Source organism: Bubalus kerabau, chromosome X, assembly GCF_029407905.1.
Source record: "Bubalus kerabau isolate K-KA32 ecotype Philippines breed swamp buffalo chromosome X, PCC_UOA_SB_1v2, whole genome shotgun sequence".
Classification (NCBI taxonomy): Eukaryota; Metazoa; Chordata; class Mammalia; order Artiodactyla; family Bovidae; genus Bubalus; species Bubalus kerabau.
Genome location: NC_073647.1, coordinates 132,498,079 through 132,503,885, shown reverse-complemented (window position 1 = coordinate 132,503,885; position 5,807 = coordinate 132,498,079). Strand labels below are relative to the sequence as shown.

The window sequence follows — 5,807 nt, the reverse complement described above, 5'->3', positions numbered from 1 at the left end:
GACTCCTCGTCATTGTGGTGCACAACTTCTCGTTGCAGTGGCTTCTCTTATTGCAGAACAGTCTTTAGGCATACGGGCTCGGTAGTTGTGGCTCCCAGTATCTACAGCACAGGCTCCATATTTGTGGCCCATAGACTTAGCTGCTCAGTGGCATGTGAGCTCCTCCTGGACCAGGGATTGAACCTGTGTCTCCTGCATTGGCAGGCACATTCTTCACCACTGAGCTACCAGGGAAACCTCTCCTTAAATATGTTGAACGTAGGAACAGTCTTGGACGTTTTTATTTATGTGCCTTGTGCACCTTGGGTGCTCAGAAAATATTTATTGAATGAAGCAAAAGATTTATCCTGTGGATGTTGAATAACAATTTAAGAATTAGAGGATAAGGTACTATTTACAAAAATGATTACACCAGGTCATTAATTGGTCTCCATTTTAAGGAGTCTTCATTATTCCTAAAGATTTCTTTGAATATAGGTTAAAATCTTAAACATAGTGTAGAGTTTCATTTGTGTGCTTATGTTAGAAAGAAGAAGAGGGTTAAGCACAGATGGATGGCTGAAGAGACAGGGAGGCAATAGAGCGGCCTGAATCCCCCCCCTTTTGGCATGGGGAAATGTAGGAATTTCCAGTGGTCATGGCCAGGATTACCTGGCTAGAGCAATTTTGCTAATAGCCCAATCAAGGAGGCTGGCTATCAGATGAGGCACCTTAGCAACAAGAGGCGATAGGATGTTCTGCTACATGGGATGCTCTTCTGTCAGAGAGCAGCAGAAGAGTAGGGCTTCTTGGAGACTCATGAAGAACCTTGATATATGTCCAATAAGCAGATCAGTATTTAGGCATTGTCGCACAGAGGGCATCTTCAGCCTGTCAACATGAGAGAAACTGGAATAGCCACAATGAGGATTAAGCTTTAAAGAAAGAGGAAGGGGACTTCCCTGGTGGTCCAGTGGTTAAGATGTAATGGTTTCAATGCAGGGGATCCAGGTTTGATCCCTGGTCAGGGAACTAAGATCCCACATGTGGCGTGGTGTGACCAAAAATAATTCTTTTTTTAAAAAACGGAAGGAGGTGTCTCAGAGCCAGACCCTGCCAACACCTTTCATCTCAAACCCCATAGTCAGGACCACCACTCAAGCCTCACCTGAAGATAAGGAAAGGAGATGAGATTTTTTTTTTAAACTTGGAAGTTAATGCTTTAATTCAAACCAAATTTTAACACCCCATAGTGGCCACAAAACTAGGGAATCTTCATGAGATCATATTGCTGCACTGGAAAGGGAGATTCAACACTGGATAGGAGATTCCTTCATCACTGGATAGGAGATTCTTCCCCTAGAGAAGACAGTACAGTAACTGGCAACACTACAGCCACTTTATTTTCAGATTCCACCAAGCTGAAACTTCTCAGTAAACCCAGTTACATTAGTCAACAAAGGACTGTCTTGGTCTTCTAGGGCCAGGTACTGGGTGACTTAAACAACAGATATTTATTTTCTCACAGTTTTTGGAGGCTGGGAAGTCCATGATCAAAGTTCTGTCAGGTTTGGTGTCTAGTGAGGGCTCTTTCTGTCTTGCAGAAGGCCATCTTCTTGCTGGTGGGGTGGATAGGGGTATGGGATGAGATGAGATGAGGTGAATCTCTAGAGTTTCTTCCTTTTTTATAAAGTCACCAGTTCTATCAGATTAGAGCTCCACCCTGATGACCTAGTTTGACCTCTCTCACTTCCTTAAGGGCCTTATCTCCAATACAGTCTCATGGCAGGGGGTGGGGGGGGGGGTGGAGGGGTTGTAGTGCTTATGACTACATCTTGACTAAAGTCAACATATGACTTTAGGGGTACACAATTCATTCCACAGCAAAGACCTCTTACCATGAGGCAGAAATTATTTACCAACACAACAGAATAGAGCAAACCAGGCTAAAAAATGATTTCCCATTCTATCCCAAATGCCTGTGTGCTAAGTTGCTCTAGTCGTGTCTGACTCTCTGCAACCCCATGGACTGTAGCTCACCTGGCTTCTCTGTCCATGGGGTCTCCTAGGCAAGAATACTGGAGTGGGTTGCCATTTCCTCCTGCAGGGGATCTTCCTGATTCAGGGATTGAACCTACATCTCCAATGTCTCCTGCATTGCAGGTGGATTCTTTACCTGCTGACCCATCAGGGAAGCCCCAAATATCCCAAATGCCTGGATATTGCAATTTCAAATAGAAGCAAGAGCTTTCAGACCTTCATTAAATAAATCTTGGATATATGGTCATGATTAAGACCAAAGGAACTAAAAAGCTGATTGGAAATTAAGACGCTCAGTCATTTGTCTCCAATGCTGAGGTAGTTGATGCTGCCAAATACTGGGGGACTTTGGGGAGTGAAATTTCAGAATAATTTATCATGGCTTAAAAGTCAAAATATGTTCTTCAAAAATTAACATGTGCCATTGGCAATCTAGAGCTCAAAAGAAGCAAGCCAAAACCTACAATCAACAATACATTGGAGAATACAGATAGTAGGAATTAAATTGAAAATTTAAGGCCAAGTCCCCTCCCACCTAAAAAGGTTGTAACTGAAATCCACTTGTTAAGTCAGAATAGAAAATCTGCTCTTAAGAGATGTTTCTGACTTCCAGTTTTAGGTCTGACAAATAAAGAACTTAGAAGTACTCACAACAAGAAAACAACTGTTCTCAAGGAAAAAATCAACAATTCTTGTATTCAACAGAGAATGGAGCTCCTTGGCAAACTCCTGCCCTCCGAACTGGAGAGACAAAGAAAGAAAAAGCCATAACACTAGAGGAAATTTTAGCCTCTGACATCACAATTACAGCAAAAAGTGTACACAGCCTACTGCTTCCCAGTCAGATAAATTTAAACCTCACACTCCCTCAGATCCTTTTACCCAATACATCATGTTTGGCTTTCAATTTTTAAAAATCACAAGTCATACAAAAAGACAAAAAGCACAATCTGAGTGAACAAAGGAAGCATCAGAACCAGACTCAGATATGGCAGAGAGTTTGGAATTATCAGACTGAGAATTTAAAATAACTATGATTAATATGCTAAGTGTTCCCAAGGGAACAGTAGACAAATGCAAGAAAAGATAGGGAAGGTAAGAGAGATGGAACTTTAAGAAAGAATCAAAAGAAAATGCTAGAAATCAAAAACACTGTAACAGAAATGATGAATGTGTTTGATGGATTCATAAAGAAAAGAATAAGTTAACTTAAGGATATATCAATAGAAACTTTCAAAACTGAGAAACAAACAGAAAGGAATGAAAAAGACTGAGCAGAATGTTCAAGGACTGTGGGACAGTTACAAAAAGGGTACATGTGTGTAATATCAATACTGAAAGGAGCAGAAAGAGAGAAAGGAACAGAAGAAATATTTGAAGTTTTAAAGGCTGAGAATTTTCAAAAAATAAAAGACAGACACCAATCCACAGATCCAGGAAGCTCAGAGCACAACAAACAGGATAAATACCCCCCAAAATCAATATGTAAGCATATCATATTCAAACTGCAAAAAATCAAAGATAAAAAGAAAATCTTGAAAGAAGCCAGAGAAAATAATGCCTTACCTATAGAGGAATAAGAACAATTCAACTGGGGTTACCTTCAGAAACCATCCAAACAAAAAGAGAATAAGGTAAAATGTTTAAAGTATTGCTGACTGTGAAGATGGCGGTGAGGGGGAAGCTAATGGCAGTGATGGGAGACGAGGACACCATGACTGGCTTCTTGCTGGGTGGCATAGGGGTGCTTAACAAGAACCACCACCCAAATTTCCTGGTGATGGAGAAAGATACTATCATCAGTGAAACTGAAGACACATTCCGGCAGTTTCTAAACCAGGATGACATCAGCAGCATCCTTATCAACCAGTACATTGCAGAGATGGTGCAGGCACGCACTTGATGCCCTCTGGCACTGCATTCCAGCCATACTGGAGATCCCATCCAAGGAGTACCTCTGTGATGCTGCCAATGTCTCCATCCTGTGCAGGGCCAGGGGCATGTTCATGGCTGAAAACCTGCACTAAGGGACTCTCCACGGCCATGTAGCCTCTCCCTAGGCTTACCATCAGCCCTTGTCTAAGATGTGAGCCTCTGAGTTCCAATTCCCTGCCCCTTCCCACTCCACTGAGAGGCTAGGCGAGGTGCTTCCAGGTACCGGGGCTCTTCCATTAAAATCAAGGCTGGTTAGGGTAAAAATAAATAAATCAATGAAAATTAAGAGAGCAGACACAAATTACTGGTGTCAGAAATGAAAGCAAAACCAGCACTACTGATCCCATGGACAGTAAACAGATAATTTAAAAATACAGTTGACCCTTTAATGACACTGGTTTGAACCATGCAAAATTTTTTCCAATAAATACAACAGCACTACATGATCTACAGTTGATTGAATCTTGGATGCAGTACCATGAATGTGGAGAGCTAACTATAAAGTTGTGCATGAATTTCTTATTGCACAATGAATCACTATCCCTAACCCCCATGTTGCTCAAGGGTCAACTATATTTTGAACAACTTTACAACCGCTAATTTGATAAAAGATGAAATGGACCAATTCTTTGAAAGACAAAATCGGCCAAAACTCACACAAGCGGTAATAGATAATCTGAGTAAATCTATAACCATTAAAGAAATTGAAATCAGTAATTAATAACATTCCAAAACATAAAACACCAGGCCCAAATGGTTTCACTATTTTTTTAATAAAAAAAATTTAACACCAAAAACATTTTGTATTGAGGTATAGCCAATTAACAACGTTGTGATAGTTTCAGGTGAACAGTGAAGGGACTCAGCCATACATATACATTTATCCATCCTCCCCCTAACCCCCCTGCCATCCAGACTGGCATTTAATATTGGGCAGAGTTCCATGTGCTATACAATAGTTTTTTGTTGGTTATCCATTTTAAATATAGCAGTGTGTACATGACCTTCCCAAAGTCCTTCACTATCCCTTCCCCCCTGCCACTATGAATTTGTTTTCAAAGTCTGTGAGTCTCTTTCTATTTTTTAAGTAAGTTCAGTTGTATCATTTCTTTTTAGATTCCACGTATAAGGGATGTCATATGATGTTTCTCCTTCTCTGTCTAACTTACTTCGCTTGGTCTGACACTCTCTAGGTTCATCCATGTTGCTGCAAATGGCCTTATTTCATTCTTTTTAATGGCTGTGATATATTCCATTGTATGTATGTACCACATCTTCTTTATCCATTCCTCTGTCCATGAACATTTAGGTTGTTTCCATATCTTGGCCATTGTAAACAGTGCTGCAATGAGCATTGGGGTGCATGTATCTTTTGGGGCCATGTTTTTCTCTGTATATATGCCCAGGAATGGGATTGTAGGGTCATATGGTAGTTCTAACTTGTTTTAAGGAGCCTCCATATTGTTCTCCATAGTGGCTGTACCAATTTACATTCCCACCAACAGTGCAGGTGGGTTCCCTTTTCTCCACACCCTCTCCAGCATTTGTTATTTGTGGATTTTTTGATGATAGCCATTCTGACTGGTGTGAGGTGATATCTCATTGTGGTTTTGATTTGCATTCTTCTAATAGCTAGCAACAGAGAAGGCAATGGCACCCCACTCCAGTACTCTTGCCTGGAAAATCCCATGGACGGAGGAGCCTGGTAGGCTGCAGTCCATGGGGTCGCTGAGGGTCGAACACGACTGAGCGACTTCACTTTCACTTTTCACTTTCATGCATTGGAGAAGGAAATGGCAACCCACTCCAGTGTTCTTGCCTGGAGAATCCCAGGGACGGGGGAGCCTGGTGGG

At 41.3% G+C, this 5,807-nt stretch overlaps 1 pseudogene; it reads left to right on the top strand.

Moving 5' to 3' along the window:
• The first annotated feature begins 3,685 nt into the window (after positions 1–3,685).
• Positions 3,686–4,046, top strand: LOC129640191 (V-type proton ATPase subunit F-like; annotated as a pseudogene).
• The last annotated feature ends 1,761 nt before the right edge of the window (positions 4,047–5,807 follow it).